General features: G+C 42.6%; 1 long non-coding RNA gene across 2 annotated transcripts in view; it reads left to right on the forward strand.

Annotated features, from left to right (window-relative positions):
- Nucleotides 1-3,856, forward strand: part of LOC139437627 (uncharacterized) — a 37,626-nt gene extending 33,770 nt beyond the window's left edge. The window contains exon 3 of one of the 2 annotated variants that reach the window (XR_011647498.1): nt 3,317-3,856. This is a non-coding gene — a long non-coding RNA (uncharacterized lncRNA). Of the gene's footprint in view, nt 1-17; nt 103-3,316 lie in introns of those variants that run through there. The other variant, XR_011647497.1, reaches the window with a different exon arrangement.
- Nucleotides 3,857-21,983: the final 18,127 nt, after the last annotated feature.

Raw genomic sequence — 21,983 nt, forward strand, 5'->3', positions numbered from 1 at the left:
TGTGAAATTTCTTTCAGCGGACTACTGCCAGCAAGAACAGAAAGGCACAAAGAATGGACAAATTGAAGGAAGAATGGGCAGAAACATGGAAGCCAAGTCTGGACCAAAGATATATCCTCTGGACAAGAGAGGGCACCTACACATGTATTCAAAAAGGGTGCATAAACCCCATCACTTGGAGGGGGCAGTTGACCCTCCCATGCGCTCAGAGGTGGCATGACTTCTGCCCCATTGTTCGGGTACAGTGCTGCCACTCCAGTGCTCAGAGATTGTGAGGACTGTGCTACAGGGTTTGTAGAGAGCCTTGCCAATATCCTGATGTTCATAAAGGGTGGAGATTTCACCCTAGTTTTGGGGGATACTGTGGCCATCATACAAGCACTTAAATGGGGTGAGACTCCACCAGGCCTGGAGTAAAGAACATGGATCTACAAAAAACTCTCAGACTGTGAAATGTAATGGAGTTTGCCCTGCTGGATTGCATATTGTTTGGGAGCAGTGATGTCTGTTTCCTTCCAATTTCTCCCTGTTAAAATGGTTATATCTATCCTATGCTCATCTGTCCATTGAACATTGGAAGAAAACTTGTTTTCTAGATTTCACAGGTTAACAGACCAAGGGGAATTTTGCTCCAGGACAGACCACACTTATAACTGGTTTTCATGTGACTATACTTTCCATTGATTCTGAAACGACTTAAAGTCTTTGGTATGGTATGGTGGAGTGAATGTATTGTGCACATGGTGGAGAGAAAACATGTCTTTTGGTCCAAAGGGTGAAGTGTGGTGGTTTTCAGCCGTGTATCCCAGTCACGCATGTTCTTACACTGAATCCATTCCTGTGAGTGTGAACCAATTAACAGGATATTTTGATGCAGTTACTACAGTTAAGATGTGACCCAAAGTAATCAGGATGGGCCTTATCCTATTAGGAGAGTCCTTTATATTCAGAGTGAGATTCAGTAGATAGCCACAGGAACCAAGAAGTTGAAGGTCTCTGGAACCTGAAAGGAACTGGAGAGCCCAGGGGAGGTGTCCATGCACATTGCCATGTGACAGAGAAACCCAGGACCAAGAGTCATGGCAGCAAGCCCTGGAATTCCCATCGTTAAAAAGGAAGAATCACCTTGATGACACCTTGATTTGGACTATTTTGTAGCCTCAATATGGGAGCTAACAAATTCCCATTGCTTAAGCCAATCCATTGAATGGTATTTGCTTGAGCAGCCAAGGAAACTAAAACAAGGTTTAATATCTGGAATTTAAAACAAAAACCTGGGAAGCAGACTTGGCCCAATGGATAGGGCATCCGCTTACCACATGGGAGGTCCAAGGTTCAAACCCCGGGCCTCCTTGACCCGTGTGGAGCTGGCCCATGCGCAGTACTTGTGCACAAGGAGTGCCCTGCCATGCAGGGGTGTCCCCCTCATAGGGGAGCTCCACATGCAAGGAGTGTGCCCTGTAAGGAGAGCCGCCCAGTGCAAAAGAAAGTGCAGCCTGCCCAAGAATGGCGCTGCACACACGGAGAGCTGACACAACAAAATTATACAACAAAAAAAACACAGATTCCCGATGCTGCTGATAAGGATAGAAGTTCTGTGACCACAGAACACACAGCAAAGGGACACAGAAAGCAGACAACTGGAGGGGGGGGATGGGGAGAGAAAAAATAAAAATAAAACAAAAACCTACAACTCAGCAACAAAAAGACAAACAATCCAATCAAAAACAGGGCAAAACATGAATAGACAGTTCTCCAAAGATGGTATCCAAACAGCCAATAAACACAGGAGCAGATGGCTACCATCATTACCCATTTGTGTGATGCAAAGCAAAACTCAATGATACCAATTCACAACCACTAGAACAACTACAATTGGGGAAAAAAGAAAATAGCAGATGTTAGAATGTGGGGAACAGGGGCATTCATTCATTGTTGGTGGAACTGTAAAAAGGTACAGCTGTTGTTGAAAACATTTGGTGGTTCCCCAGAAGTATAGAATTATTGTATTATCCACAGTCCTGGTTTGAGTCTTTTGTGAATCCTAGAAAATTATGCTCTGAAGCTAACCCATTCTTGTGCATGGAAACCTACACTATGTGGGACCTATTTTATTAGATTTAGTTAAGGAACCTTGATTGAATTCCTTTGGGGTCTTTGGACTCTACCAGTGAGGCATTACCCAAGTAAGATCTCTGCCCTCTTGCTGGGTCTTACATAAACTGAGAACTGAAAACAGGAAAACACAGAGAAAGACAGGATTTTGCCCCTGCCATGTGAGAGAAAGGACTCCAGAACTGCCGACAGCTGCAGAAAGAGCAGCCCTGAGCAGCTGAGAGAGACTCCAGAGGCTGGAATCAGTGGAGAAGCTGGAAATTGTGGCACCCAAGAGTCAAGGCCGATGGATCAGCTCAAAGCTGAAGATAAGCTGGGCCTGGAGAAGAAGACAGATAGAGACTGTTAGAGCTGCCATTGTGCAGGTGGCATGATTTCAGGATCTTCATTGATTGGACATTTTCACAGCTGCAGAACTGTAAGCTTTTACCCTAATAAATCCCCACTAACAAAGCCAACCTCTTTCTGGTACTTTTGCATTGGCAGTTTTGGCAAACTAAAACACCTGGCAATCCCACTTCTAGGTATATTCCCCAAAAAATTGAAAGCAGGGGCTCATATAGTTATTTGGACACAAAGTTCATAGCAGCACAATTTAGAATTACTAAAAGATGGAAGCAACCCAAGTGTCCATCAGCTGATGAAAGGATAAATAAAACATGGTACATACATAAAATGGAATATTACTCAGCCAGGAAAAGGAATGGAGTTCTCATTCATGCAGCAGAATGGATGAACCTTAAAGATATCATGTTGAATGAAATAAGCCAGTATACACACACACACACACATGAGTATTATAGTATATAACACGGGTATTGTTCTTCCACACATTTTATTAACTTGTAAGGTTTAGAGATATCTTCAGGTAGGTAAATGTACATCCATCTCATATTATGTTTTCCCATTAATTTTAGTTATCACATAATATTCCATATAATGTCTGACTGTGCTTTATTAAAATGTTCCTAGTTGATTGCATGTACACACCTATCTTCTATTTTGCTAATACAAGCCATTTACCCTTGTATAACTTTACATGCTTCCTTGTAGATGTGCACTTATTTTCATCAGTCAAGGTACATGAATATATAATAAAATTGTTGGTTCTAATAACAATGTAATTTTTCCAATCGATGCATATAGTCATCAAATATTCACTGATGATGCATTATGATTCCACTGAAAAATGTCTTTACAGGTTTGCTATCCAACTGAAGCTGGTTAGTAAGATAGGGAATCAATAGATTGATCTGGAACCTGGTAAGTCCACAGGGACATCAATAACCCCCAAGATGGCTGCTGGCAGACCCTTCCCAAGATTCTGCCATCCAGAACAAGATTTCCTCAGGAAGACAGGAGAAGCCCTGGATATTCCCCAAGGACTTTATCATTGGACACTTATGGGGGATTGATGGGGGGTAATTAATCAAAACAGTAAACAGCTGGCCATTAGCAAAGGGGTGGGGTAATTAAAGGCTCAAAAAGAAGGCACGAGGCCTGAGCTCACCCTCACCTTTGGTCCCCTGTTCCTACCTTCTGCGCCCTGCTCTCGCCCTTTTTCCTCTACTATGATGGCCATGCAAGTAAACCTGGGTTTTGATAATCTCTAATGGAGAATTGTAGTCTATAAAACAGTCTGCTTTATCACTTTTCAACACCTTCCTTTCTACCTGGGACCCATAATCTGTTATTTTCTCCCATTTCTCTTCCCTCCCTCACTGAATAAATGACTGGCCTAACTCACCTGATGTGCTCTTGAAATTCATTTCTGCAGCATAGCCAAGAACCTAGACAAAATCCAGTAACACAGCTAACACAGTGTGAGAGTCTTGGGACTCTGGCTTTCTAAAAGGACCCTAAAATTTATTGGTGATGTTCTGGCCTCTAGTTGTTTCTCTGACACTGATGGAGATGTGACCTTGGGCACAAGTGTTATCTTAGGTAAAGGAGGATTGTTCTTTCAACCTGACAAAAGATCCTTTTCTCAAGAAGTGATAGCAGTAAGATAAGAAAAAAAACAAAAGGTGAGCAGAGAGGAAAACATCATCTCAATCCACATGGAAGACATGCTCCTCTTTCCTTAACCTTACTCTATAATGAACTCAGAGAAAGGAACCAGGTCTCCTTACCTTAAGCCTTGTCTTTTTGTGTGTTTCTTCCTCCCACTTACCTATTACCTTGCAAGAATATTCCAAAAGTGTGATGGAAACTCTGCTTTCCTTAAATCTTCATTCTCCAGGCCTCCAGTCCACAGGACCTGGTAGGAATCCTGCAGGCTGCCATTCTCCTGCACTCTACTTCTCACCCACCCCATCCCCCCAACAGCCCCTGCCCCAACCTGCCAGGCTCCACAATCTTTCCCATGGGGTCTACACTCGCTGCCATCTGGAAGCTCACACTTTGTTTTCTGCTGCCTAGAATCTCCCACCTGCTTCCCTACCATCCCCAACACTTCAGAATCATTTTTAGATGTTTCCCAAAACCAGATAGTTATTTGAAAACAGTGTTACTTTTATATATACTTGTGTATACAGGCAGCCATTGTGCTGGGTCAGGGATCTGCCCTTCCAAATGTATTGTGGAATGGCAACCAAATTCCTGTGCCTTGAGGAAGGTCCTGTAGCTCTAATACCAGGGAGGTCAGCTGGTCAGCCTCAGCTCGTAGCCACACTGCTGCTGCTGAAGTGCACATTTGCCCTGTGCAGTGCTCACACGCAGGTGTCAGATGGGCCTGGGAATGGTGCTTGTGAGCTTGGCCACACATACAGGCTTGTTACTGTGAGGACAGTTTGTGCACTCAAATCATTAATAAGTTGATTGCATTTATGGCTGTTTCCATTACAGTTGAGAAAGATTTTCTTAAGCAATGAGAGATGTCTCATTCAGTCAGATGAAGGCATTAAATGGAGAAGTGATGATTTCTGCAGTCAAAAGAGGGAATTATAATCACTAGTTCAGCCAGCCAGTGCCCACAGGGGAATTCATCTTGGCCGCCATGGGAGTTCCTGTTTTGCAGCCTGCCCTATGGAATTTGGACTTGGGCAACCCCATAGTTGTGTGTGATAATCTTATAAAAAGTCCTAATATTTATAGATATTTCCTATCTGTTCTCTTTTCTTAGAGAACACTAAGTCAGTCCAGGAAGGTGGCTTGTGTGTTTGCTTCAGTAAAACAGGAAAGGTTCCCTGGCCCTGCTCACTGCTCCTGTGTACAAGGCACTGCCGCCCTGCAGGATTTCTCACTTGAAGGACCATGAGAGAGCAGGTAGAGCATTCAAACCATCACAGTACAAGAAAAAAGCAAAACTCAACTCCCTGGCTGCATTAGAAAAAAGGATTTAATATGGTGTTCAATTATAGGATTTGCTATTTACAAAAAAATAAATATATCCATAAGATAGCTAATTTTTTGTATTTATACACACAAAAAAATTCAGTTATCCTCTTATCCCCTCGGATATACCCTTCCACCAACCAGCACTCCTCTGGCTTGGCATGTTCAGTTTTGGGAGGGCTAACCCTTGCTGACCAGGAGACCAAGGCTGACCCTGTTGTTGGTAGCCTCTTAGTACTTACTCTTTGGGAACTTGAGTCCCTTCTTATTCCTTCAAAGAATGGTGGAGAAGGCTCCTTTTTTGGTGTTTTCCCCATGGGAAAGTTCTCCTTGGTCAGGAGGAAATGATAGTTTCCTGATGACACCATTGCATAAAAGACGTTGGCATCGTCAGGGATCCACAGCTCTGGGGAGATGGGCAGAGGGGTGGTCAGGTGAGCTACTGGGGGCCACCAGCCACCCCACCCCTTCTGGTCCCCATGAGGGTCAGTGTGAGCCAGACAGATGAGTCACCCAGTCCAGATCCAGGACCACCAATGATGCCTCTGTTGGACACCTGCCCAAAGGTAAGAATCAAGAAGTTTTGATCCCAAGGGATGTTTTCCAGAAAAAAACAGGCCCAACCCTGGCAGCCTTGACCTAGCACTGTCAGAGGGCCCCCCATTCTGGGCACCCCATGCCCCGAGGCCTTCAACTAAAGGTGACCTTGGAGCTGGAGCAAGCCTTACAGAAGGCAGACATGGCCCCCGAGTCCCACACTCCTTGGTCCAAGGCTAGTGGGACCCAGGAAATGGTGGCCAAGGCCAGGCCTCTTGAGCAGGGAGTCAGTGAGGCCTCCCCACCTGGGCACCTCACAGCAAGCAAGGACTTCCTCCCTCATCCTATTTTCACCTGTGTCCTCTGGCCTAAAGCCTGCTGTGAGGCCCTGCTGGACTGGAATTCCTGCTCCTGCTCAAATGCGGGCCTCTTTTCCTATCCCCTATCCCCTCTAGCCTCAGTCTTTCTTTCCTGTAGGATATGGTCCCATACACCCTAGCCATCTCATCATCATGGTGATGGAAGAAAAGAGAAAATTTAAAAAACAACTTGCCAGGAGTAAGGAATGGTACCCAAGGTCAATGCTTGAAAGAGTGTGATCAGCTCACCAAAGATAAATGAAGTTACCCTTCAGGCACAGGGACATGTGATTTGCCCCACACTGACCACTGTCCTCACCCACTGGGGCTGAGGCCCAGGCAGAGAGGTCCTCACTGAGCTCCCCAGGGGCTCAGACCCCAGCCTGCCTGGCTCTGTGTGTCCTGGGAACAGACTTGGCTCCCCAGAGGCCCCAAAGGGGATTGAGGTGGTTTTGCTTCATTTTTAGTGTCATTCATCATGGATTTTAGTATCTGTGCCCACGGTAGTAATGACCATTAACAGATGCACAACACATCATATCCTGGCCAGAGGATGTCCTGCGAGAGGAGCTTGTGCACTTGGCCTCATGGTCAATGGCCAAGTGGAGAGGACCTTATTCTTGGCTCCTGAAATGATGGTTCTCTCCTAGTTCCCCACTGCCTGGGTCATGTCGAGGGAGGGTACAAGACTGGCAGAGGGCATCTGAAAGGGGAGTTCACTGTGGCACTAAAGGCTTCTGAGGACAGGTGGAGGTGTGTGTAGGATGCTGGCCACCACCCTTCTGGAGGTTCACTGTGGCAGAAGGCCTTGGTCCTCGGGGCTGGGATATAGTGTGGGGGTCACCTCCCCACTGCCCTCTCCAATGATCCCCCTGATGTACTTCAATCCTGTGAAATAAGTTGCACAAGCTTGTAGTCCTCTGGGCTGTCCTTCAGATTGTGTTTCTCCATGGCCCGGTGGATCACAGCTGGAGCCCTATCTTGGCAGGTCAGCTGGGGAGTGTCAGAGGACAGGCCATCAGGACTTGGCCTTGGAGCCCGCTCCCTCAAGAGCAGCAGCCAGAAGGCCTTTAGGGTGGTCAGCACTAAGCACGGGGCTCCGAAGCTCCAGGCGGGGCTAGGTGGAGGGGGGGATGCACTGACTTCTCATGCTCCCCTGGGAGACTGCCATGGAATGAGGGGGTCTTCTCGAGTCCTTTGAGCCCCCACCTCCAATAAGAACCACCCCCCCCCCCATCTCACAGCTCCTTCCCTGGGGATGGGCCCTCTCCCGCGGGTCCTCTGCCTGCACGGCTCCTGTGGCCATCCAGGGGAATAATTACCTGTGTTTATGAGGACATGCATATGAATTTCCTAATTGGGTCCAGGCAATCAGCGAGTTGTTGATGCTGCTTTTATTATCACAATAGGAGTCAGAGCAAATTGAGGATGTTTACTGTCATGTACGCATACTCTCTCTCTCCCCTTCTCTCTCTGTCTCTCTGTCTCTCTCTTACCCACACTCAGACACATAGGTGTGCACACACACAAACACACACAGCTGCTTTCTGAAAGGATACAGCAACTAATGCAACTGCTGCTGTTGCTGTTTGGAGCAGTTGGAGTGTGTCCTGGTGCTTAAAAAGACCAGGTGCAAAGAGGAATCCCAGAGAAACAGAGACACTGGCTAGTCAACTGGTGGCTGCAAGAGTCTGCTGGGGATCGTGGGACCTCTGGCAGGACCAGGTGACCCTTGCACTCAAGTTTATGTCTTCTTGTCTCCAGAAGCTTCTCCATGAGCATGCCCTAAACATGACTCAGTGGTCCAGTGATCTTCAGGTCTCTGGGCAAAGGGCCAAGTGATCCATCTCAGATGTCATCTTCCACAGAGGAAAATGAATGACAGTTGAGAAAGAAGCTTATATTTTCCGAAAAATAATTCATTTTGTGTAGACTTGCAAACAGAATGCACAAATATTCATGGTGTCCTTCCTACTCTGTTGCCTCCCCCAAAGCCATAACCAAACCTCCTTGAAGCTGCAAGCATTTTTGTCTGAATTACAGTTTTTCTAAATAGAGACCTAGCCAGGGATTTGACATATAGGGTCCTACACAGTATGTTGATGGAAGGCAGTCATCAAGTAATGTTGGAAATTTCTTCTCGCATCTGGGAAGATATAGACAATTTCCATCTGTGTCCTGGAGGTAGACAGCCCTGCAGGTGAGGAGTGAAGCTCAGTAGGCAGTGTGGGGTCAGGAGAAGGGCCAGCATCACAGGATAGAGCAGTGCACCTGGAATTTGGAAATGAAAATTGGGGCATGCCTGAGACTTAGAGCAATCCATGCAGGTTGTGAAAGGATCACTCCTAGAATGGATCTACTGCTACTGGATTCCTTAAGTGAGAGTGATAGCTAGAATATATACTTCCTAAAAATTTCTTCACTTAAGCAGCCCTGGGTCTGCCCAGACATAACTGAGCTAGTTTTCTATTCATCTAATTTTAGAAGTTTACTCTTTGCACCTGGTTCCCTGATGAATATTAACCAAACCTTCTCAGTTTTGCTTACTGGAATAACAAAAATCCTCAAAGCCAAACCAGACAGAATGGTGTCAGGAGTATATGCACCCAGAATATTCTTCCTTTTATTTATATCATCTTCCTTTCTTTTAGTTATGTTTTATAGTATTCTGAATATAGGTAGTTTATGGTCTTGGTTAAATTTATTCCTAAGTATTTGACTATTTTAAACATTATGGTAAATGACATTTTTTCTCTGACTTTCTCCTCAGATTTGTCATTAATAATGTATATATAGTGAAGCGGATTTGGCCGAACAGTTAGGGCATCCTCCTATCACATGGAAGTTCCAAGGTTCAAACCCAGGGCCTCCTGACCCATGTGATGAGCTGGCCGATGTGCAGTGCTGGTGCATGCAAGGAGTGCTGTGCCATGCAGGGGTGTCCCCCACAAGGAGGAGTCCCACACACAAGAAGTGCATCCTGTAAGGAGAGCCGCCCAGCATGAAAAAAGCGCAGCCTGCCCAGGAATGGCACTGCACACACGGAGAGCTAATGCAGCAAGATGAAGCAATAAAATGAGACACAGATTCTGGCTGCCACTGACAAGAATACAAGTGGCACAGAACACACAGTGAATGGACACAAAGAGCAGACAGTTGGGGGAGTCGAGGAAGGGGAGAGAAATTTTTTAAAAACTTATATAAACACTTGATTTTTGTCAATTAGCCTTGTATCCAGCCACTTTGGTGAAGTTGTCAATTAGTTCTAGTAGTGTAGTTGTGGATTTTTTTGGGATTTACTAGTTATAAGATTATATTATCAGTGAATAGTGAAAGTTTTACATCTTCCTTTCCTATTTTTTTTCTTGCCTAATTGTTCTATCTAGAACTTGTAGCACAATATTGAATAACAGTGGACACCCGTCTCTTATTCCTCATCTTAGCTGGAAAGTTTTCACTTTTTCGTATATGGGCTTTATTGTATTAAGAATGTTTCCTGCTATTCCTATCTTTTGGAAGGTTTTTATCAGGAAATGATGTTGTATTTTATCAAAACCCTCTTGTGCATGTATTGAGATGATCACGTGTCATCCCAAGACAAATCTATTCTCCATTTTGTCCTCCCAGGACAATGTGTAAACACATGATACAACCAGGTACTATTTTTACTTAGCTTTGTCTGTTCTATTTATATTATAGGTAATCCTATTGAAAACTGAGACTGTGGCTTGGTTTTGAATATGAAATACAATTAAAACCCAACAAAAAATAGATAGGAAACAATTTCAATTTTTAAAAAATATTTATATTTATTTATTTCTCTCCCCTTCCCTGCCCCCCCAAGTTGTCTGTTTTCTGTGTCTATTTGCTGCATCTTCTTTGTCTGCTTCTGTTGTTGTCAGCAGTCTGGGAATCTGTGTTTCTTTTTGTTGCATCATCTTGCTGTGTCAGCTCTCCGGGTGTGCAGTTCCATTCTTGGGCAGGCTGAACTTTCTTTTGCACTGGGCGGCTCTCCTTACTGGGCGCACTCCTTGTGCATGGGGCTCCCCTACATGGGAGCACCACTGCATGGCATGGCATTCCTTGCATGCATCAGCACCGCACATGGGCCAGCTCCACATGGGTCAAGGAGGCCCAGGTTTGAATCACAGACCTCCCATGTGGTAGACGGACATCCTATCCATTGGCCCAAGTCCGCTTCCCAATTTCAATTTAATTTAATAATATGTAATCAATCTAGGTTCTTTGATTTTTCAACATTCTTGTCTGGTTTTTTGTTTATTCTTATTATGAAAATACTTTAATAATGATTGAAGTGATGAACATACTACTATGTGATTAGAACCAATACCATTGATTGTACACTTTGGATAAATTGGATCCTATGCATTAATATGTATCAATAAAATTCATTTGTTTAAAAAATTAAACTGGTAGAATATTATTAGGAGAATGAAATGTAGAAAAAGAACCAGATGTAAGTGTACTTAAAATATTGACCATTATGATGTAAAATGTATCAATTTTACAAGGTTATGGTTTCCTAGCATTAGTTGGAGCAAGCACTAGCCTGATAGTTACTGTGAAGGTATTTCATAAATGGATTTGCATCTGTAATTAATTGATTCTATATTTGACTTAATGCATCTACACACAGCAAAGGGGATTGTCTTCATCAATGTAGGGAGCCTCCTTATCCAGTCAGTTGGAAGCTTTAAAAAGCAAACAGGATTTCAGGAGTCAGAAACCATTTGTGCCTCTGCTTCAGTTTCCACTGTGGTATTTAAATTCAGAGTAGGCCGGGGGAGAAGATGGTGGCTGAGTGAGCTTGCCTGGTAATGTCTCTGCAGGGGGCGGCTGGGCAGCGTTGAAGGCTCTTTGGGACCGCGCTGTTTCGGGGATTTTTGCTGGTTGGAAGGTGTCTGGACGTCAATTTGGTGGGAAGGTAACAGAGAGGATACGTCTATAATATATAAACGGAGGTCCCAGCTGGGCGCGGGAAGTTCCCTCCTTGGGTGGGCAGAGCCGCGGTATCGGGCGCTGCTGCAGCTCGGGAGCCTCCACGGCCAGGGTTTTTTTTGTTTGTTTGTTTGTTTTTCCTTTTTCTGGAGGCTTTGCGGTGCTGAGGAATTCGCGGATACTGGGCCGGCTGGTGAGGGGTTGATGGGACAAGACTCCTTTGCAGATCGATTTGGGGAGACAGACGGTGTTTTGTTGTGAAGCGGGGGACGTTTTGGTCGCCAGACAGGGGGGGTTGCGCTTCCGCCTGGAGCTCCATCCCCACATGTCTGGCTGCCGATCTGCAACGGAATTGGATTTTTGGCAATAAAGGGACACAATTGGGAGACTGTTGTAGGGTGCAGTGAGGGAGGGGGACACGTTTGGAAGCCGATTGGGGAATATTTTGCAAAGTTTGGGGTTTCCGGTCTCAGAGTCTGTTTTTGGCGTTTCCAGCTGAAGCCCAGCCCACCCAGCGGGGCTTGGGATCTGGGTCATTGAACTGGCTGTGGTGTAGAGGCGCTCTCAAGTGGCCGTTTTGTGGGAGCACAGGGAGGGAGCTGTCCAAAGGCTGAAACCCTGAGGAGTAGGTGAATTGCAGGGATCAGACATTTAATATAGAGTTAGCGGACCTGGCTTCCCCCACGGGGCTGGCACCCAGCTACAGGGATCCCTGAGGGCTGTGTTGCACTGCGGGGCTCCTAAGCTTCCTGTGGACCAGATTTGAGGTTGCCAGGTCTGGGTCCCCTGGACTCTGGCAGTCCACACCCCAGACTCACACCTCTTGAGTCTTCAGTGTCTCAGACTTTCCACCCCTGAATCCATCACGCTCTGGGGTCTACCTGGGGTCCTTGAGTGCCCTGGACCTTAACGTTTGCATTTTATCTTTATTGGTTCATATTGTTTTGTTTTTATTTTCACTTTATCTTATTTCTTACTCTTTTTGATGCCCTGATTGCTAATATTGCATTATCCCCTAGTCTTTTCTCCTAGCGTGTCCCCCAAAGTCCTTTTTTTTTATACAGTTATTTAGGGGTTTTTTTCGTTGTTTTAGATAGTGTTGCAATTGTGACACGTGTATACCTGTATCTCTCTTCCCCCTATCTGTTCCCCACCGTTTGCTATCCTCTTTTTCTTTCTTCCTTTCTTCTTGTCTTCCTTTTTTTCTTTATTATAATTAGTTTTTCTTTTTCGGTTTTCTCTTTCCCTCTTGTCCCTCATTTTCCACTTATTTTATTTTAATTCAAGTATACAATAGGTGCTACAGGGAACACCTCACATTTGCTGGGTTTTCCCATCCTCCACTGCCTCATTTCTGTGTGAACTGATTTAGGCTACCTACACTATCCCCCTTCCCCTGCATCTTGATATCCACTATCATCTACTGTCTCTCCTATATTCCACCCCCCACCTCCCGTTCTTTGATCCACAAAGTGTCTAACTCTTAATTTCTAATACCCTTGTTCTGTTTTCTGTCTGGTATCCACTCTTGAAACTATTACCTTTCTTTTCTTTTTCCCTCTCTCACGAAAACAATAGCTTTGTAGTTCATACCATATTCCTCCCATATTCAGTCATCTACCTCATAAAAGGTACTCTACCTACAGCTATAACTCTACACAATCTACATGAATCTAACCTCCATCCTCCCAGATTTCATATTCTTGCTTTGTTAACATATATCACCAATACAATTCTACACTTTTTCCTTGCTTACACAATTGCCTTTCCCTGGCACTAATACTTTCCTTTAAAGTGAACTTAACCAGCAACAAGAAATTAGAATAAGAAGAACAAAGTGACAAAAAGAAGATATAACACTTACACAAAAATAACAGCTAATTAATCTCCAAGACTAGACAAAGAAGCTAAGGAACTGATTAAACCCATCAAGATAAAAGGATGACCAGAAAGCAACAAAAATTGACAAACCAAATCAGTAATCAGGAAAACATGGCTGAATCCAATCAACAAACGAAAAATCAGGAAGGGGAGCAGAACTTCACACAAGCAATGAAAGATCTCACAACATTTATTACCAAAAAATTTGATGAAGTAATGAAAGAGGTTAACAAAATGAAGACAACACTGGGAGGGGAAATTGCAGACATACGCAAAAACATAACAGACATGATGGGAATGAACACCACAGTTCAAGAAATCAAAAATACACTTGCAGCAAATATCAACAGACTAGAAGAGACAGAGCAGAGAATTAGTGATGTGGAAGACAGTACATCAGAAATCAAACAGATAGTAGAAGGGGTCGATAAAAAGATAGAAAAAATCCAGCTAGGATTTAGGGACCTGAATGACAATGCAAAACACTCAAATATATGTATTATAGGTATTCCAGAAGGAGAAGAGAAGGGAAAGGGGTCAGAAGGAGTGTTGCAGGAAATAATGGCTGAAAACTTCCCAAATCTACTGAAAGAGACAGACGTACATATCCAAGAAGCACAGTGCACTCCACTGGTCATAAACCCCAACAGACCCACCCCAAGACATATACTCGTCAAATTATCCAATGCTCAACACAAAGAGAAAATCCTAAAAGCAGCAAGAGAAAAGAAAACCATCACATACAAGGGAAGCTCCATAAGATTAAGTGCTGATTTCTCTTCTGAAACAATGGAGGCAAGGAGGCAGTGGTATAATATAGTCAAGGTACTAAAGGAAAAAAATTTCCAACCAAGAATACTCTATCCAGCTAAACTAGCATTCAAACATGATGGAGAGTTCAAAATATTCGCAGACAAACAGAAACTGAAAGAGTATACCAACAAGAAACCTCCCCTTCAAGAAATTCTAAAGGGAATTCTGCAGGAAGAAAGGAAAAAACAGGAAAGGCAGAGTTGGAGGAGAGTATAAGACCAACAACAACAACAAAAAAGACAAAAACATATATATATACAAACAAAATATGACAAACACAAATCCAATCAAAATATGGCTAACACAAATAATTCCTTGATAGTAATAACACTGAATGTCAACGGATTAAACTCACCTATCAAAAGATTCAGACTGGGACATTGGATAAGGAAATATGACCCATCCGTACGCTGTCTACAAGAGACACATCTTAGACCCAGAGACGCATGGAGACTGAAAGGGAATGGCTGGAAAACAATCATACAAGCTAACAATAATCAAAAAAAGGCAGGAGTAGCTATATTAATATCAGACAAAATAGACTTTAAATGTGAAACAATTGTGAGAGACAAAGAAGGATACTACATTTTAGTGAAAGGGAAAATCTGTCAAGACGATCGAACAATCATAAATATTTATGCCCCTAACAAGGGTGCCTCTAAATATGTCAGGCAAACACTGGAAAAACTAAGTGAAACAATAGATACATCTACAATTATAGTGGGGGATTTTAATACACCACTATCAACTCTGGACAGAACATCTCAAAAGAGAATCACCAAAGAAACAAAACATCTGAACAGTATATTAGAGGAGCTGGATCTAATAGATATATATAGATCGCTACACCCAAACACAGCAGGATATACATTTTTCTCAAGCACACATGGATCATTCTCCAAGATAGATCATATGCTAGGCCACAAAGAAAGGCTGAACGAATTCAGAAAGATTGAAATCATACAAAACATTATATCTGACCACAGTGGAGTCAAGCTGGAGATTTGCAAGGGACAGAAGCCCAGATTTCACACCACGATTTGGAAATTAAACAGCACACTCTTAGAAAAACGGTGGGTCAAAGAGGAAATCTCAAAAGTAATCAATGACTACCTTGAAACAAATGATAATGATAACACAACATACCAAAATCTATGGGATGCAGCAAAAGCGGTACAGAGAGGGAAGTTTATAGCCATAAATTCATATATCAAAAAAGAAGAAAGAGCAAAAAGTGAAGAACAGCACATTTGAAGGAATTAGAAAAACAACAACAAAGTAACCCAACAGGAAGAAGGAAGGAAATAACAAAGATAAGACCAGAACTAAATGAAATAGAAATTAAGAAAGCACTTGAACAGATAAACAAGACCAAGAGCTGGTTTTTTGAGAAGATTAACAAAATTGACAAACCTTTAGCGACACTAACAAAGAAAAAAAGAGAGAAGATGCAAATACACAAAATAAGAAATGAGAAAGGCGATATCACCACTGACCCCACAGAAATAAAGACTATCATAAGAGGATATTTTGAAAAACTATATTCCAACAAAAATGACAATCTAGAGGAAATGGACAAATTCCTAGAAACACATAAGCAGCCCATATTGACAAAAGAAGAAATTGATGATCTTAACAAACCAATCACAAGCAGAGAGATAGAATCAGTTATTAAAAATCTCCCAACTAAGAAGAGCCCAGGGCCAGATGGCTTCACAGGTGAATTCTACAAAACATTCCAGAAAGAACTGACACCAGTCCTGCTGAAACTATTCCAAAACATCGAAACAGATAGAACATTACCCAACTCCTTCTATGATGCCAACATTACCCTAGTACCAAAGCCAAACAAAGACATCACAAGAAAGGAAAATTACAGACCAATTTCTCTAATGAACCTAGACGCAAAAATACTTAACAAAATACTTGCTAATCGTATTCAACAATACATTAAACATATTATACACCACGACCAAGTGGGATTCATCCCAGGTATGCAAGGATGGTTCAACATAAGAAAATCAATCAACGTAATACACCATATAAACAGATTGAAGGAAAAAAATCACATGATTATATCTATTGATGCAGAAAAAGCATTTGACAAAATACAGCACCCTTTCTTGATAAAAACACTCCAAAAGATTGGAATACAAGGGAATTTTTTGAACATGATAAAGAGTATATATGAAAAACCTAAAGCCAATATTGTTTACAATGGAGAAATCCTAGACTCCTTCCCTCTAAACTCAGGAACAAGACAAGGATGCCCACTGTCTCCGCTCCTATTTAACATTGTCTTAGAAGTACTTGCTCGAGCACTGAGGCAAGAACCAGAAATAAAAGGCATTCAAATTGGAAAGGAAGAAGTCAAAATTTCATTATTTGCAGATGACATGATCCTATACATAGAAAACCCTGAGAGATCTACAACGAAGATTCTAGAACTCATAAATGAGTTTAGTAAAGTCGCAGGTTATAAGATCAATGCGCAAAAATTCAGTAGCATTTCTGTACACCAATAATGAGCAATATCAGGAGGAAATCAAGAAACAAATACCATTCACAATAGTAAATAAAAAAATCAAATACTTAGGAATAAATTTAACTAAAGAGGTAAAGAACTTATACACCGAGAACTATACAAGATTGTTCAAGGAAATCAAAGAAGACCTAAATAAATGGAAGACTATTCCTTGTTCATGGATAGGAAGACTGAACATTATTAAGATGTCTATCCTACCAAAACTGATCTACACATTCAATGCAATCCCAATAAAAATCAACGCAGCCTTCTTTAAGGAACTAGAAAAACTAACTATGAAATTTATTTGGAAAGGAAAGAGACCCCGAATAGCCAAAGACATACTGAAAAAGAAAAACGAAATTGGAGGAATCACACTACCTGACTTCAAAACATACTATAAAGCTACGGTGGTGAAAACAGCATGGTATTGGCATAAGGAGAGACACATAGACCAATGGAATCGAATGGAAAGCTCTGATATAGAACCTCACATATACAACCACATAATATTCGATATAGCCACCAAACCCTCTCAACTGGGAGAGAGTGGCCTATTCAACAAATGGTGTCTGGAGAACTGGATAGCCATATGTAGAAGAATGAAAGAGGATTACCATCTCACACCTTATACAAAGATCAACTCAAGATGGATCAAAGACCTAAATATAAGAGCCAAGACCATAAAAACCTTAGAAAGCAGTGTAGGGAAACACCTACAGGACCTTGTAATAGGAAATGGATTTATGAATATCTCACCAAAAGCACGAGCAGCAAAAGAACTAATAGATAAATGGGACTTCCTCAAAATTAAAGCCTTCTGCACCTCAAAGGAGTTTGTCAAGAAAGTAAAAAGGGAGACCACACAGTGGGAGAAAATATTTGGCAATCATATATCTGATAAGAAACTTATAACTTGCATATATAAAGAACTCCTATATCTTGAAAATAAAAAGATAAACAACCCATTTAAAAAATGGGAAAAAGACTTAAACAGGCACTTCTCCGAAGAAGAAATACAAATGGCAAGAAAGCACATGAAAAAATGTTCCAAATCTCTAGCTATCAGGGAAATGCAAATCAAAACTACAATGAGATACCAACTTACACCCATAAGATTGGCAGCTATGAAAAAAACAGAAGAATACAAGTGCTGGAGAGGATGTGAAGGAAGGGGAACACTCATCCACTGCTGGTGGGAATGCAGAAGGATCCAACCATTCTGGAGGACAGTATGGCGGTTTCTCAAAAAACTAGCCATAGATTTGCCATATGACCCAGCAATACCACTGCTGGGTATATACCCAGCAGAACTGAAAACAAGGACACAAACCGATATATGTACACCAATGTTCATAGCAGCATTGTTCACTATTGCCAAAAGTTGGAATCAACCCAAATGCCCATCAACAGATGAGTGGATCAATAAAATGTGGTATATACACACAATGGAATACTACTCGGCTGTAAGAACAAACACACTACAAACACATGTGATAACATGGATGAATCTTGAGAACCTTATGTTGAGTGAAGCAACCCAGACATTGAAGGACAAATACTACATGACCTCAATGATATGAAATAAACAAGCTGCCCTAGATAGCAAGAGACTGAACGATAGGCTTACAGGAAATCGGAGGGTGGAGGAAGGATATGAGCCGATGTCTGCAGGGGTGGAATTTAAGACGAGATGGTGGTAAGTATGAACACAAAGAAGAGATAAAAGGGGGGCAAGGGGGTGCCTTTGGTTGGGGCTTTGCGGGTTTGAGGGTGGCTGGGGAGGGACGGATGGGTAACGTTGCCCAAAAGTGGGGGGAGGGAGGGGTAGCATACGAATACAGTAGAGGGTCAGGTGTTGGTGGAGAGTAAAATGCCGAGAAAATCATATCAAAATATAATAAAGAGGGTTACCTGTTTAGAATGCTCGGAGGGGAGGGTCCAATGCAGGACGGGCTCCTGGGGAATATCTAAATGCTCATTCTGCCAGAGTGGGTGACACCATGGGGTAGAAACCCAAGTAGTGAGAGTGGGGGTGGACCCACATCCTGGGGAGGACTAATGCCATCAAATAGAGGGAACTGTATCCCTCGAGAGAAAGGGTGGCTCCCAGGGCATTGGGGCAGTTGAGCAAGTTAGGCCCTGAACACTATTCCATCTGTCTCTGGAAGTGGCTCCTCAGGAAATGGAGGTTGGCTGTCACTGTGGGCACCAAGGTGGAAGGGAAAATGGACGTTAAATGTGTGGAACCAAAGTAAATGGGGCGTAAGAGAGGAGTTTCTTGAGAGTACACAAGGATGGATATAAAACATGCAATATTACACCATAACATATAGGAGATGACAGACTGATAATGTAAACCATAATGTAAAACATAGGATAACTAAAAATGTAAAGAACTGTGTATCCTAAAGTATGCACCATAATGTAAGCACAGATGTCACCTTGTTAGAAAGCTAATGTCTCAGACTCTGTACATCACTTTAAGTAAATATGATATGAATAGGGCGTAAGAGTATCACTGTGGAAGGGAAAAGGTTTTCTGGTGGATGTGTGGGAGTGCTGTATATTATATATATACATTGCTGTGGTCTAGGACTCCTGTGAAGAAAAGCTGAATAATTAGGGGGGGGAAAAAAAAGAAAAAGATAGGATGTGGAATTTCTTCAAGTCAACATTCTTTATCTAAGTTCTTTATCTAACTTTATCCAAGTTCTTTATCTATCCTTTAAACCCATCGCTATATGCCATTCCCTAGTAAGGGACCATGACATTATATTGGGCTTCAAATTTCGGGGAGTTCTGGATCACAGAGTGTTTCAACAATGGCAATGGAGGGATACTGGTATGGGATACCAATGACAGGTGATATATGGCTGACGGGGAGCTGTACAGAACATATGTCCAGGGTGCATGGTAATGTTTGGATATACTCATAGTGGCAACAATTAAAAACCACAGTAGGGGGGGTACTGGGTTCCTGGCCAGTGGTGCTCTGTCGTGGTCCCTAGGGGAGCAGCAACAGTCTCCCAGGTACAGCGGCGGGGACCGGGAGGGAGTGAGGGTTCAACAGTGAGCCCCTGATGCTAATGACTATGCTTGTGAGCTGATAAACCTAAAATAAGAACAAGGCCTAGAGCAACATTGTGCCTGGGAATTTCCTCCTGTCACCCTTCGTGTTACTCAAATGTGGCCAGTCTTGAAGCCAAACTCAGCATGTAAATGCAATGCCTTCCCCCCAGCGTGGGACAGGACACCTGGAGATGAGCCTCCCTGGCAACGAGGGACCACTATCAACTACCAACTGATGATGCAACTGGAAAATGACCTTATACGGAAGGTTCAATGCGGATCAGCAGAATATCCATGTCTACATAAAATACCATGACTTTAAAATGCTGTTTGACCTAAAGTAAGGGGGAAATGGAAAGGAGAAATGAGTTTATATGGCTACGAGTTTCTAAAAAAGAGTCTGGAGGCTGGCAGAAGGATTGCCCTCATGCACAACTGAGCAGAGTCAGAGAGACAGATAAAGCAGATACAACCCCCAGATATTGGTTCCTTTGAGGGCTAAAGAGACCCATGGGAGTTATGGTCATGGCCGATGGGGTTAACTACCAGGGCAGATGGCCCCTCTTTGGAAATGGTGTTTATGTGTGATGAATCTGGACTCAGATGGGATCTCCCTTCATAAGACTTTCATGCTAATGTGCTGGAGGTGCAGTTACTGTAGGGGTTTAAGATATATTTAGGGGATTTGAATCTCTGGACTGACAATGTGATAGCCAGGTCCTGAGCCTCAACAGACTCCAGCACCTACAATCTGATCTGTTGGACTTACCACACTCAGCTAAGATGGAGTTGAAGAAGGACAACCACCACACCATGGAGCCTAGAGTGATTACAACTGAAAATGGGAGGATTGCATCCAGCATCCATGTGGAATCTGAGCCTCCTCTTGACATAGAGGTGCAATGGACACAACCAATCCAATGTCCACATAGAAGAGGTGGCATTGGATTGGGAAAAGTGGACATGGTGGACGATGGGTATGGGGAAAGGCAGGAAGAGATGAGAGGTGGAGGCGTCTTTGGGACATGGAGCTGCCCTGGATGGTGCTTCAGAGGTAATCACCGGACATTGTAAATCCTCACAGGGCCCACTGGATGGAATGGAGGAGAGTATGGGCCATGATGTGAACCATTGTCTATGAGGTGCAGAGGTGCCCAAAGATGTACTTATGAAATCCAATGGATGTGTCATGACGATGGGAACGAGTGTTGTTGTGGGCATTTTAGCATGGTTTACTAAGGTAAACATATTTCAGCATGTGACTCATTAATCACACTCTAGGCATGCACCCAAGTTTGTTGACAACTAATGTCTACATAAGAAAAACCAGCACTGATATATTTATAGCAATTTTTAGTTACAATAGCCACAAGGTAGGAGAAACCACGATGTCCTTCACTAGGTGAATGGATAACCAAACTGTGGTACAACTATGCCCATAGAGTTACTCAGCAGTAAAAAGGAAAGTGTTATCCTGCCACAGAAGAACATGGATGCATCACAAATTCATATTAAGAGAAAGAAGCTGCTCAGTTAGGGCTACGTAATGCATGATAAGGTCACGTCTGCTTGTTGATGGGGTACAGTGTTAGGGACCTCTTTGTATACAATTAAACAATTTGCTCCAAAAGTTGTCAAATTAAAAAATTCAGATATCTGCTGAACTGTCATTTTGTCTTCCTTTAAGATCTGAATTGCAGTGGGGAAAAGAGATGATATTAAGTAGTTACTCAAACCTCAGCACCATAAAATGAGTTAGGTACTGGTCCATCTGCTAGAGAGATAAATAGACAGTTGAATAAACAAATATTCTTGCCATCTTGTCTCTTACATTATTGCAATAAAGAAATAAAAAAAAAACACTGTGGCAACTAGTTTGAGTTTCTTCAAGTTTCCAGAGTTAGAAAAATTCCAGGACTCCAGCTGGGCCTTTCTTAGTTGAGAAATGTGCATCCATAGTTCAACATCCTGTACTTTAGTTATAGTACCAGAAGTTAGATGAACTTGGTAGGGGGTCTTTTTCTTAAGGAGGGTCTGTCACCTTGATGGAACACCATAACTTGCCAAAATGTTTCCATCATTCCAAATAGGAATGCTGTCGATTTTAAACCTTTACTTCTGTATACACACCGCAGGAATGAATACTCTACATTCTGATGCTATGAGATTACTTATTCTATATATTTCAAAAAAGTGAAACTACAATACTTGTTCTTTGTGTCTGGTTTATTTCACTCAATAGGATGTCTTCCATGTTCATCCATATTGTCCATGTATCATGAATTCATTCCTTTGTACAGCTGAATAATATTCCATTGTATGTCTATACTGTTATACATTTATTTATCCATTCATCTATTGAGGGAAACTTGTGTTGCTTCCATCAT

The sequence above is a fragment of the Dasypus novemcinctus genome, chromosome 26, assembly GCF_030445035.2.
Source record: "Dasypus novemcinctus isolate mDasNov1 chromosome 26, mDasNov1.1.hap2, whole genome shotgun sequence".
Classification (NCBI taxonomy): Eukaryota; Metazoa; Chordata; class Mammalia; order Cingulata; family Dasypodidae; genus Dasypus; species Dasypus novemcinctus.